This window comes from Cibotium barometz, chromosome 58, assembly GCF_041138505.1.
Source record: "Cibotium barometz isolate CiBa-2024 chromosome 58, ASM4113850v1, whole genome shotgun sequence".
NCBI classification, from domain to species: Eukaryota; Viridiplantae; Streptophyta; class Polypodiopsida; order Cyatheales; family Cibotiaceae; genus Cibotium; species Cibotium barometz.
Window position 1 is genome coordinate 5,196,198 of NC_141103.1, and position 14,720 is coordinate 5,210,917.

Sequence of the window (14,720 nt, forward strand, 5' to 3'; positions counted from 1 at the left end):
CATTCTTGACATAAAACAGTTATTTAAAAACAGGTCATAAATACAGTTTCTATAACAAACTCTCATCTTTCCACATTGTTTCACATCAATTTACATTTCTTAATCCACATTGTTTCACATCAATCTACATTTCTTAATCCACATCCAATTATATGTATTCCCATCGTCCTTCATCCATTCACATCTATCCGGATTCACATCACATCCATTTCACATCACATCCATTTCACATCACATCTCATCCATTCACATTTATCCCGATTCACATCACACCCATTTCACATCACATCTCATTCATTCACATCTATCCCGATTCACATCACATCACATCACATCCACTTCACATCATATCACATCACATCCATTTCACATCACATCTCATTCATTCACATCTATCCCAATTCACATCACATTACATCCATTGACATCACATCTCATCCATTCAAATCTATCCCGATTCACATCACATCCGCATCACATCTATCCTGATTCACATCACATCCGCATCACATCTCATCCATTCACATCTATCTCGATTCACATTACATCACATCACATCCACATCACATCACATCCATTCACATCCATCACATCACATCCATTCACATTCATCACATTCATTCACATCCATTCACATTCAGATCACATTCATTTATATCACATCCATTCACATCCATCACATTACATCCATTCATATCCATCATATTCATTCTCATCACCATCCCATCACATACATTCTATCCACATTACATCACATCCACATCTATCCACATCATATCTCATTCATACACATCCCATCTCATTACATCCATTCATATCCATCATATTCATTCTCATCACCATCCCATCACATACATTCTATCCACATTACATCACATCCACATCTATCCACATCATATCTCATTCATACACATCCCATCTCATTCATCCACATCCATCCAATCATTCACATGCACGACTATTCACATCCATCCATTCATTCACATTCACATCTATCACTTCACATCTCATCACATTCACATCCACATCCCTTTACATCACATCACACCCACTCACACCCACATCCCTTTACTTCACACTTCACATCCACATTACATCCATTCACATCCACATCCACATCCCCTTTACATCACATCACATCTCATTCCACATCGACATTCACATCGATTTACATTACATCACATCTTATCGCATCCACATCCACATCCACATCCATTTACATCACATCACATCTTATCACATCCACATCCACATCTATTTACATTACATTACATCCTATCACATCCACATCCACATCTATTTACATCACATCACATCCTATCACATCCACATCCATTTACATCACATCACATCCTATCACATCCACATCCACATCCATTTACATCACATCCACATCCATTTACATCACATCACATCCTTTCACATAACCTCACATCTCATTCTCATCTCATCATTCACATCCACATTCATTTACATCACATTATTTCACATACACATCCATATCCATTCACTTTACATCTCTTGACTAGTGATGCATCCATTGTAGTGTGTGAGATTCGGGATGATAATACTTCACATGTTGATAAGCATATGATAGTGCATGAGGAGTATAGACCTGAGTTTCTAGTACTGGATGATACTTCACATGTTGATGCGCATACGATAGTGCATGAGGAGCATGCACATGTGTTTCTAGTACTAGATGAGTCACACTACTCTTTTAAATCTTCTATTCATGGAGATATCTATGATTCTATTTCTACTCCTAGCTCTCATAGCATACCTAGCAACATTCATTTGGGTTTAGTGCGTATACTTGGGCAGTCAAGCATTGCACAATGAGCATAGCGATGATATTGTTGAGGTGAGACTTTGTAGGATAGAGATGATTATGCATATGGATCTAGAGAGCTTTGCATTTGATTTGGGTATTTTCCTAGATCCATTGATTAGAGAGGTTGACCTATCGTTGGATATAGGTTATATATGAATTCCATTGATGGATATAGACCATGATCATGATCATGATTTTAGAGATTGTGAGATGGTCAGTGATTTGATGGATGATGATCATATCCATAGCAAATCATATGGTATAGATCTTGAGAGATTCTCATTTGATATAGACATCTCCTTAGATCCTATACTATTGGAAATAGATTTATCATGGGATTTAGGTCACATAGGGGCATCATTGATGGAGATAGACCATGTTTATGAGGATGACCTTGGAGGCCTTGGGGATTCCATAGATGATGATTTAGGAGATGATACCATTTATCTTTCATGTGAGGATACCTCTTTATTTTTTAGTGTGATGAATATGATGATTTTGATGATTATGTTGATATCTTGGATGATCATACACACATAGAGGGTCTTGCACATGGAGATACTATATGAACATCGGAGGTCTGTGATGTGCACCATACCTATTCGTTTGACCCAGGAGGGTTGACTAACCACGTCATCGACATTGGCTCTTCAGATTTTCCATTCAATATCCAGGTGGTTCGAGGGCCATTGCTTTGTAGTCTACATGGCTTGGGTTTCTCTTTTATCTAGGCGGATGTGGTTGTATTGATTACTTCATCTTCGGGGTGACATTCGTATCTTTTCCATTTTAAAGGCTCATCTATCAGGCTTTAGTTGTTGATTATTCATGGATTTGAGATAGTGGAGCATCCTGACACATGACCAGTAAAAAGGTTTGGTATAGTTCTTGGAAGTCTATATATAGGAACCCATCAATGTTGTTGTTAGAAATAATGCTAAATGTCCAGCCCTGAAGGGTTTGGAACCATCTATTTTATGGCAAGTACTATAGAGGTGAAGAGAAGAAGTTTACATAAACGTGTTCTATATACCTTAAATCAAGAGGAACATACTGTCAATTTTGTTGTGAGATGATAGATCGTTAGCTTGAAGTACACTTTCAGAAAAATGAAATATAAATTATAGATGATGCTCTGGCAAGCTAGTCGGCAAAGGAGTAAGGAGGAAAAATCTATACAAGTATAGCGACTATAGATAAGAGCACGAGTAGGATTTGGCATGAGTGATTTGGTCACATCAAGTCACATCAGATTTTTAGTGTTGAAGGAGATGCAAAAAAAAGTGAATGGTAGCTAATTTTGCATGTATTTTTAAAATTTCAACCATGTGAGCCTTGCATGATGGGCAAGCAACATCACAAGTCATATTCATAGGAGAGAAGTAATAGGGCAAAGACTCCTCTAGAGCTGGTACATGTTGATCTTTGTGGTAAGATGTCTAATACTACAGTGAGAGGATCTTCTTACTTTATGCTATTAGTCAACGATTATAATAGAAAGATGTGGGTTTACCTTTAGGATAAAAAGGTTGAAGCGTTTGGCAAGTTTAAACAAGTGCAGAGACACTCAGAATTCAGTTTCTAACTACGCATAATGCACGATTCAAGATGGTTACATCTATATATATGAGTTCCTAATGCTATCACCCCTGAAATCTCAGGTAAAAGACTAAGGTTCAAAGTATTTAAAGGAAATTATGTAAAACTCCAAGTTTTGCAACGTAGATCTACGCCCAATGGCACTCTGTTGATGTACCTCTGTCATGTCCTCCTCCTCGTGCAACTCCTACAGTTTAAAAAAATTTACTAGCTAATTTTTGAATATTTTAATTAGAAGTAGAATGACATTTAATTGAGATTACTTACAAAAGTAGCTGGTGGAGGTAGATGGGTCTTTCGATGCTGCCTATTGTTGAATATACAAGTGAATAGGGTGTGTGTGGGAACAAGCTCTTGGATAGAGGCTGTAAAAGAGGAGATGTAATTGTGAAAGAACCTGTGAAAAGGTTAGAAGAATCTACTGGGAGAGAATAATGGGTAGCATGAGGGAATTTAGGAGTGTGGAGATATTCTGGGATATATTCAGGGAAAAGAGAAGAGGTGGAGAGAATCAGGCAAAAGGTGGAGATATTCAGGGAGTGAATCATGGAGAAATCAATGGGATTTGATGCTTGATGTAAACTCTATAAATTGAGGCATAGCCCTAATGAGAATTTGCTGGTTTTTTGAGTATCCATGCCTACATTAATCTATCTACTAATTATTCACTAATTACGCTTAATCATTTCTTAATCACTTTGTTAATCATGTTGATTCTAGTGTATGATCCACCTTAGCTCATCATTATACTCAAATTTCAACATGGTATCAGAGCCATGCCTAGAATCAACCAGATTTATGAGCCCATTAGTGAATTAATCAGGATTAGTAGGTAATTAGCAAAAAAATCAAATTTTTAGTGAGTTTTCATCTTCCCCTTCACCCCCAGCCAGTGGAGGACTCCATTCTCCTTGCACACATAACATTAGGCTAAGCCCTTTTAGGCAATTATAGTAGACTCATAGGGCTACACTGATCTTGAATCTTGTGGGCTAATTTAGCGCAGAACTGCCGATTTTCGCTGATTTTTGGGCGCCGTTTTTCTGAGGTATTTTTGCCATTGCTACTTGCTCCAATCAAATTGCTTCAATTCCTCCTAGCCCAAGGGGTAATCAAGCATGCTCTACAAGCTGGTGAAGACAGAAATCAATTTCATCAAGTCTACAGTGAGATCCAAGCTCTTCATCAAATCTACAGGTGACTTTGGTAAAACAGAGATTAAGCTTTCATTATTTGGTCAAATCTTGTGTTTCTTGGCTTAATCCTCTACTAGACTCATTGCTATTGATGCCTTTGAAAGCATTTGAGCTCATTTGAAGTGAAAGGCACCAGATCTGGACTCCCCGCATACTCTGTTTTCTGCACACAAAACAGAGCATTAATTTACTAATCAGTGATTAATCAGTGCTAATCACTATACTTTGGTGCAATTGAGGGTTCAAATTAACCATTAGGTATCTGATACAGATCCCTATAACTTCAGATTTCAAATCGGAGTTGGTTTGATACTCCAACCATCCCGTACAAATTGGTTACCCTTAATTTAGTGTAATTTCAGGGAAAATTGTGCTGATAAAATTGTGAAAATCATCATTTTGCATTCAACCCTTGGTTAATGCCTGTAAATCTCACTCAAATTCAAGATTATTCACAGCCAGAGTTGCATTTGGAATGTGCATGAGAATGAATGCTATACGCATTATGTATTGGGCACATTTTATCAGTGTAAAAATGGGAACAGACACTGCCCTTGTCCAGATTAAGGCAAGAGGTAAGACCTCCCGCATAAATTTGGGTTTGCATTGCATAATGATAAAAGATGAACATCAAAAACCCAAAGGAACTGTCAGCAAAACATTGAAACATGTTGCTCACATGGAGCAAAATGACCTGACGGATGAGCTCATGGCCCCAGCCATGAAAGAAGAAGAATATCTCTTCCCAAGAAGAGGTTCCACACCGAGAAGAAGATCTGAAGGAAGACATGGACACGAGAAGAGAAGCTGCCACGAGAAGAGAAGCTGCCCCAAGAAGACTGAAAGAAGACATGGATGCATGGAGAGATGCTGCCACGACAAGAAGACTGAAGACAAGAGAAGATGTGAGGCTCCAAAGAGTGAGGAGCCATGTGAAAATCTCTGAGAGAGAGAGAGAGAGAGAGAGAGAGAGAGAGAGAGAGCCCACAACCCAATGTAACCTGCCCCAATAAAGTAAAACCATCTCTGAGCCACCGATGATGTAGGCCACGTGGTAGATGTATGTGTGAACACTTTAGTCAAGGTCGCGGACTGTCAAGTAAGAAAGAAACTTGATACAGGGTCCAGGTGTGCTGAGATAACTTGAGGGGAGGAGTAGACACTGGTCGCGGACTACCAAGTAAGGGGAGGCAAACTTGGTATAGGGTCTAGGTGTGCTAGGATTATTCACTTGAGGGGAGGTGTTGAATATACAAGTGAATAGGGTGTGTGTGGGAACAAGCTCTTGGATAGAGGCTGTAAAAGAGGAGATGTAATTGTGAAAGAACCTGTGAAAAGGTTAGAAGAATCTACTGGGAGAGAATAATGGGTAGCATGAGGGAATTTAGGAGTGTGGAGATATTCTGGGAGATATTCAGGGAAAAGAGAAGAGGTGGAGAGAATCAGGCAAAAGGTGGAGATATTCAGGGAGTGAATCATGGAGAAATCAATGGGATTTGATGCTTGATGTAAACTCTATAAATTGAGGCATAGCCCTAATGAGAATTTGCTGGTTTTTTGAGTATCCATGCCTACATTAATCTATCTGCTAATTATTTACTAATTACGTCTTAATCATTTCTTAATCACTTTATTAATCATGTTGATTCTAGTGTATGATCCACCTTAGCTCATCATTATACTCAAATTTCAACACCTATAACCCTGATAGGTGGCCGTCTGTATCTCCTGAGGAGTGGACTCAGTCCTTCACTTGTTTTTAAAAAAACACATGAGTTATCAGTTGATATAACGAACATATGATACACACTTACATGTACGTATAAGACCAAATGTAAACATTTTAATAATTACTTAAAAGTGGTAACAAAGTTCTTCTTTCTCATCCTTCCAAGACGTGATGTATGCCCAGCCTGTAGCCTAGCTCATGCTGCATCCTATAGACATACATTCGAAATCAAAAAATATGTAAACGTAGACCTAAGATTTAAGATAGGCACTAGTACATAGCTAGAGAGTAAATATTACATGTACCTTTTACTGCATCACAATGTGTCCTGAGTCACATCTCCCGTTGAAGGCCCTCCATGACTCAAGATGCATACTAGTGGGGTGGGTACCACTAATCAATCTCCTACACATTTCCAAGTCACATTCAAGAAATTAGAATAAAAAATCAATGCATGTATCAACAATTGTGAGCTGTGAAATACTCGCCCATTAAGTCACCAAATTTCATGTCACTTAGACATAGGTTGCAACAAACAATGAGTCTAAATATAGATTATAACTAGATATAATACTTACTAGATTTATATGAGTGAAGAACTCCAAAAAAAATTAAACATGCTATGAATACTTTCACTACAAGCTCATACATAACTGACTTTAATGAGTAGTTTCTCTAATTTTCCTTTTGTTGTGACAGGACAATACATAATTTTTTGGTTTGCTGTCTACAAGCCTGTTCAAACCTCGTTCGCGTCAAATATTCATCCACCAAATGAGTTCTGTAAGGTTTTGTTGTTTTCCTTCTTCTTTTCCACGAAAAGTTTATCTTTCACTAGCTAATGTTTTTTTGTTTAATATTTTTTTGCCAGATGGAGGCGAGGAGTATAGGCTTCCATGGAGAGATAATCTAGTTGTCCGAAGATTGTTTTAAAACTTTTTTCAGGTGTGTTCAGATTGTCAACATTATTTTGGATTGAAATGCTGGCTCTTTATTTATGCCAAGTTTGGTGCTTTATTCAATGAGATTAAGTGCTTTAGGAGTATATATATGGCAATCATGATGTGTTTATATATAGGTTCCCAAGTTAGGGACCGTGGGGCCTATCTAAGCTTCAAATATAAGGCTTGTCCCTACTTACCCTTCAAATATGAACATTTTTTTTTTCAATTGTTTGGAATTAGAAAGCAAGAAAAAAAACCCACCCGTGTGTGCCATCGCTTTCGCAATGAGGGCTTGAACCCGTGATCTTGGGACTCTAGAGCAACACCTCTCTCTACTGCACTGATTTGTGATCGACAAATAAGAATACTCGAGCTCCTCAGGGATGGGTCAAGCCACTAGTACTAGCTATATATATATATATTACACCTATATGCCACGTGTCAAACTTTTTAGAGGGGCTTGGTGGGTTTTGAAACGTGCAGAGTTTTTTAGGCCTAGGTACCACCTACAACTTCATCATTTTTTTTTCAAATTTTTGAAGGTTTAAATATAGAGACTTTGCTGCAAGTGCTTCTCATTAAGCTCATTAATTACTGCAGGCAACGTCTGGCTCACTAAGCATCGCCAAGCTATTTCACCATCACCAAGCGGCCTTTGCCAGAGCGGCTACATGCAAGAGCGAAAGAGAGAGAGAGAGATTGATCCTTCTTCTTCTGTCAGTGAAGAGCTTTATAAACGAGGAGGGACGACGGTGTGGAACATGGGACACTTGTAGTAAGCCTACTGTGTGGAAACGGACCGGCCTTCTATGGGCTTCACAGCTCTGAAGAAGATGGTGGGTCCGGTGGTGTGGAGTGCTTCGGAAGCGATGCAGCCTCTGTGTATCTTCACCTAACCCTCTCCGGGCTTACTGCCGGAGATGGTTTCATCTGCGTCTATTGCTGGTGGGGGTGGTAAGATGATCTTGCCAATCAGGTGACTGCAGTGGCAGACTGTAGTTCAATGGGGGTGGTGAGATGATCTTGCCAATCAGGTGACTGCAGTGGCAGACTGTAGTTCAATGGGGTTGGAGCGACTCCGCCCGCGATGCTGGTCGAGTTCACGCTGCAAGGGGCTACTACCGTTATTGCCCAAAGGGTCACTCAGGTGAGTTGCAAGGTTCTCAACGGGACCTTCACCAGTCATGTAGGCCTGCAAGAAGAAGCCAAGCATGAAGAACATAGCCAACCTACCATTCTTGATCTCTTTTAGAAAAATTTCTAAGTCCCAAAGTCAGATGACCGGCTACTGGGGTCAACAAGGTGCCACGTATACAGGCAGCCAGAAATCTACCTAGAGACCCCATGCTGCTCTCCTCCATAGCAGAAACGTGGTAAGGCCTAAGAACCAAGAATGGTGCTCGTCGTAACCCAGGACTATTACGACTCTTGCGTTTAAAAATGGAAGACTAGATGAAAGCCAGCCAGCATTAGAACTTTCAACTGCTCCAGCAACAACAAGATCACCAATTGCTTGAGGAGGACACCAATTGCTTGAGGAGGCCCTGAAATGGGCGGAGGCTGCCCACATACGACCGCATGTGCTCCGGACGCTCTCTCCTAATGGCGCACACACACTCCGCCGATCACTCGACGTGCACCGCCTTCTACCGTCGGATCACCGTCTGTATTGGCCATCATCACTCTGTGCATCAATTTAGCTGAAGAAGGAGCTCCTCCAAGGTCGACGCTTCACAGAACAGCCTGTTGGCGTTCCTCGGATACCAGTTTTGAGGTGCAAAACGCCATCGAAAGCAGCTCTGTTCCAACCGGAGAGAAGGTTTTCTGCGGGTTCTTCCTCTGTTGGGATGATACACCCGGCAGCGGATGGTGGAAGGAAACTTCTCCGTAATCTTCTGATGGGGCAACCGATTTGGCGATGGAGAATTTCTACCCTCCATCTCTCTTTCGGGCTTCTGCTCCACGGCAACAACTGGCGCAAGCGGCATACCAGTGGAGTGGTAGACAGCAGGCAGCACTGAAGCTTTTCCAGCTTCAAGCTTGGGCCAGCCATTGCCGGAGACCCCTTCATCAACCGTGATAAAAAGAGGCTCCCTCTCAACAACAACACCAACGCCGCCTTTGCTTTCTCCCTCGAATGCTGTGAGAAGCCCTAGAAAATCCAAATTTCTAATTCATGTAGGCGTAGGGACTGTGTTTGCCGGCATTCTTATTGCTGCTGCGATGTACTTAGCATGGCTGCTTTGCTGTAAGTGAGTCTCCGGAGAGGAATATAAGCTGGCCATAGACTTTGAATATACAGATGAAGAAGGAGGAGGAGGAGGAGCTGGAGGACAAGACCAAACTGTTGCGCACAAGAAGATGAAAGCGGAGGAGAAGACATAGAGGTGTTTCTGGCACAACGCGAGAACAGAACAGGCTACAAGAACGCTTCGCTACCTAAATGAAGCTTTTCAATTCACTGCACGAATACATAAGATTACATTTTCCACTATTCTTCCGCAATGAGACTCCGGAATCTCTCTTTTATCAGTTTCAGTATCATATGTGTTTTTTATTAGGTTATCAACAGAACAGGCTATCATATGTGTTTTTTATTAGGTTATCAACACAGAACAGGCTACAAGAACGCTTCACTACCTAAATAAAGCTTTTTAATTCTCTGCGCGAATGCATCGACGCACCTATTTGCCTTCACGTTTCAAAGATTGATAATTGTAAGTTTTTGGGGTTAAGGCTAAGGTCCCCATGGCTACAGTATGCACAGAGGAAAAGAACAAGAACGAGCAAGATGAAAGTTACACATGAGTGGTGTAGATACTAAAGTGTATTGATCTGATGTATGTATGATCTAGGTTACAATAGGTATGAGCCTTAATATAAATGGTTGAGGCTTGTTGGGAAGTTACAAATGGATATGGGTGGAGCAGAAGTCGGGCTTTTTTGCTGCAGAAGCTCGATTGGCGCCTAATACAAAGGAGTGAGAGAACGGAAGAGTCTGGTAGGGTTGCAGAGTGGATATTCTAGCGAGAGGGAGATGGCAAAAGTTGTAGGCAGTGGAGGTGTTGGAGAGCTGGAGGGCATGAAGGAGGAGGGGGCGGGATCATTGAGGCAGTTCTGTTGTGTGTGGTCAAGGTAGCTCACAGTTTGTGTAGCGCATAGTTTGATGGCAGTGTTGTTTGAAGGTGGACAACAATAGTGCACAAGCAGTCCACCCAGCTACTAAGAGCCCCAACCAAGCGGTGCACACAGAGACAACATGTGTGATAAAGCAGCAATGTGAATGGGAGGGGCCTCTACAACGGGTGAGTTGCTGCTCGATGGAGGGGTAGTGTATGTCGCAGGGGCCTCTACTGTCGGACGACAACAGAGGGCTGGAGGACGATGGAGCGACGCTGCAAGTGGGAGGAGTTTGGACAGGAGAACTACTGGAGGACGACGGAGGCGAGTATCTCACATGGTGCCAAACAATGACATTTATGGGAGAAGGAGTAGAGCCTGACAGGGGGCTACCACTGGACAACTGGGGGAGGGGGGGCTCAAGAAGGCATGGATGAAGACGACGAGCATCCCACTGAATGAAGGAGGGAAGCCTTTGCTATGTGAGGAGGTACCCTAGACACTCCTCGCTTCTCTTTAAGGAGCTCTTCCATCTCAGATATCTCTACTCTGAAGTCTTCCTCTATCCCAGAGAACATAATGTACTGGAAATCATAGACGTAAGTTGGCCTCTACTACAAAATCTGGTGTTGGCACTCGGAAGCTCTCTTGCCACTCTACTACTCTGCTAAATTTGGGAGAAAGTGATGGGAGAAAACTACTGTGGAGAAGGGTGAGACTTGGGGGAGAGATCAAACTCAATAGAATGAGAGAGAGAGAGAGAGAGAGAGAGAGAGAGAGAGAAGCTACACTATTCTATAGTATCTACACCACTATGGCATGCTCTTCGAGATCAAACCTCAACATGGGACATAGCAGGCCTACAGTCACTATTCCAAAAGAAATTCAGGAGTCAGGAGCTCACGTGCCCGGCTTTGAATCGGAGAGGTAGCTTCTGGTAACCGTGGTCTTCTTCTAGCTCCCTCTCTCAGAAACAACCCAATTTCCTTTCTTTGCCGTGCAAGCAAGTACCGTGAACCTTCTTTGTTGTTTTTATGTGGCATGAATGGTCTTTGGAGCACAAAGTTGTTTACCTTTCTGTAGATGTCCGTGTTGCTGTGCTGAGACTGGGAAAAAGCCTCCACTCTCCTCACATCATAAAGTGCCTTGGTGGAGATTACTCCCTTCAAAATGGATCGCTCTCCCTCAACGTCTTCTTGGAGTACATGGAGGGAGGCAGCATCTCTTTCTTATCATCGTTTGTTGTATAAGCATCAGATGTCACAGTAGTGTCAGCAAAGAGAAAAAGTAAGAAATGGTTTCCTCAAGCGTAGCAGAGAGAAAAAGCAAGCAATGGTTGCCTCAAGCGTAGCAGAGAGTAGCAACCCCATGAGGTCTATCCTCAAGCACATAGAGCAGAAGTGGGAGATCACCAGAAGTGGGCTGGCCACCATCAATGTTCCTATAATTATATGTGAATACGTGTGTGTGTGTGTGTGTGTGTTAGAATGTATGCATGCATCATATATTCCTATATATATGTAGACATGTGTAGATGTGGGTGTGCGTATGCATGTGTGTGTTATATAGTGGTACATCTATGTATATTGTTGTTGTGTGTGCACTGGTGCATGTGAGTGCACACTCACACCTACATTTAACCATGTGTCATACACCCACCAACAAGTATCATACTTGTGCCCCCACACACACACAAATAATTCTATCTATGTACATAGATATGTAATAGATATGCATGTATGTAAGATAGAAAGTGTGTGTGTGTGTGTGTGTTGGTATATATATAATAAACTTATAAATATTCATATATATATATGTACACACACACACACATACATATATATAATAAACTCATAAATATATATATACATACATGTATGTGTGTGAACAATATGTATGGATATCATGGGTACTCACATACATAAATTGTGTGTATGTGTGTGTGCAATTGCACACATACACATACACACATGTTTACATGTACATGCACACATGCATTCACAAGCACACACACCCATACACATATCTTCCTATCGTAGGTATGATTTCAATGGATTACACGTACACATACACATATGTACTTGTATATACATACATACACACATACATACATCTATGTGTGTGTTTGTGTGTAACCTGATGTGCCTAGCTTCTATTTTTACTAGGCCCTATTGTGCCCAGTCCGTACATGTCGTAGACAAGTAAGACCACTTTCTATTCAAAAGAGGAAAGGAAGGGTGACTTTACACATATTTCTTTTGCCTGTAAGTGTATGCAAAGATACTTTCTTGAAAAAGTTATGTTTTTTTAATGGTGTGTCTACCCGTCAAAGACGGTTTGCACCACTAGTATATATAAAAGGAGAAGGATTCTGATCATGCCACATGTCCTTTTTTTGGGCCCTCATTAACAAGTGTCCACCTTCCCTCCATGTATACTATGTTGCAGGACGATTGGTGAGCTGTCACCTTGGGCCCTCACCTGCAACTATGTCAACCTAACTGAAAGCGTAGAGCCACTACCGCCCTCCCTCCATGCAAAGTCGCTAAGTACGTTGCAGAGGTCAAATTCAAATCCCTCTTCACTGCCACCACCCTCCCTCCATACAGAGTCACAGACTATGTTGCAGAGGCCAAATTCAAATCCCTCTTCACTGCATCTCCTCCTCAATTAAAATCCTCAATTAAAATGTGCTTCACGTCTTTGTCTACACATCTCCTCCTTGCCGTTGTTACGGGTTGCTAGTTGATGTTTGTTGTGGGTGAGTTCTCTCTCTCTCTCTCTCTCTCTCTCTCTCTCTCTCTCTCTCTCTCTCTCTCTCTCTCTCTAAGCAAGGATGAATTTGTGCAAGTATTGGAAGAAGCACACTCTGAAATTGTTGAAAGACACTTTACTAAAGGAGGTGATGCCACGAAAAGTTCTCCATGCTGGAATATGGTGGCCACACCGTTGTTTGGTGATGTGGCTAAATTTATCAAAGGTTACAATGAGTGTCAATGATTCATTGTACTAGAGCAAAGGGATAGGATGTCCCTCACCCTAATAATAGTCTAGCAACCCTTTGAAAAATGGAGAATTGATTTTGTAGGACTCATTAGTCTTGTTACACAAAGAACCCAAGCCGTTACATCATAGTAGCCATAGATTTCTTCACAAGTGGGCGGAAGCTAGTGCTACTAGGAAGACTGATGCTTGTACCACTACTAAATTTCTATACGAGTAGGTTATTTCTAGATTTATATGCCCTTTCGAGATTATAAGTAACCAAGGATCACACTTTGCCAATGAGGTGATTGATCATCTCATGAAAGCCTTTATGATAGTGCATATAAAGTCTTCACCCTACTATCCACAAGCCAATCGCTAGGTAGAGAGCATGAACAAGATCTTATGTAACATTCTAACAAAAACTGTTCACTGCCAAGTAGAACAAACTAGGAGCACAAGCTTATATGCTCTATGGGCTTATCAAACATCATGTAAGGTAGCAATGGGCTACACCCCATTGGGGTTGACGTAGTGATGCCCATGGAGTACATAGTTCCTAGATTGAGAATTGTAGTTAGTGAGAGATTGACTAAAAATACAATGAGACTGAAAGGCTTATTGATTTAGAAAAGTCCGAAGAGACCATACTAATAGCCACGCATGGATTAATAGTTGAAAAGCTTCGTCATCTCGTAAGCAATGGTTTGACCAAAATGTCAAGGACAAGAAACTTAAGGAGGGAAACTTAGTCCTATTATTTGGAGCAGGAAGTAATAAGCAAAAAAAAAAAAGAAGTTAAAACTTAGGGGATTTGGACCCTTTTAAATCATTGAGATTACTCTAAAAGAGTCGTTCAGAATTGAGACCATTGATGGTATTGGAACACATGGGTACATGAATGGAAAAAAACTAAAAATTTATTACAGACCCTTGACACAAGATACGCTTGCACAAAAACATAAAAAGAGGGAGGAAAAGAAAGAACAAGACAAGGTGAGAAGTCTCGCCCAAGAAGAGACTATGGCCAGGATCAACAAAGCTAAACAAAGAATGGGAAAAACATTATCAAACCAATGTGGCTACATGATCATCCATGGAAGATGATGGCTTGGATATCAAACTTATAAGGGACAATATTCAAGTACCTATGGCTGGAAACACTAACACAAACATAGCTTTGTTTGACATAGGAGCTAGTCAACCTGATATTATATGAAACATGGGAATCTCTAGGTAAACTAGAGTTAATACAAGGCTCAAAGTTTCCATGGTAGCATAGCTAAGGTTGAAGGATGTTTAAATGTGCAAGT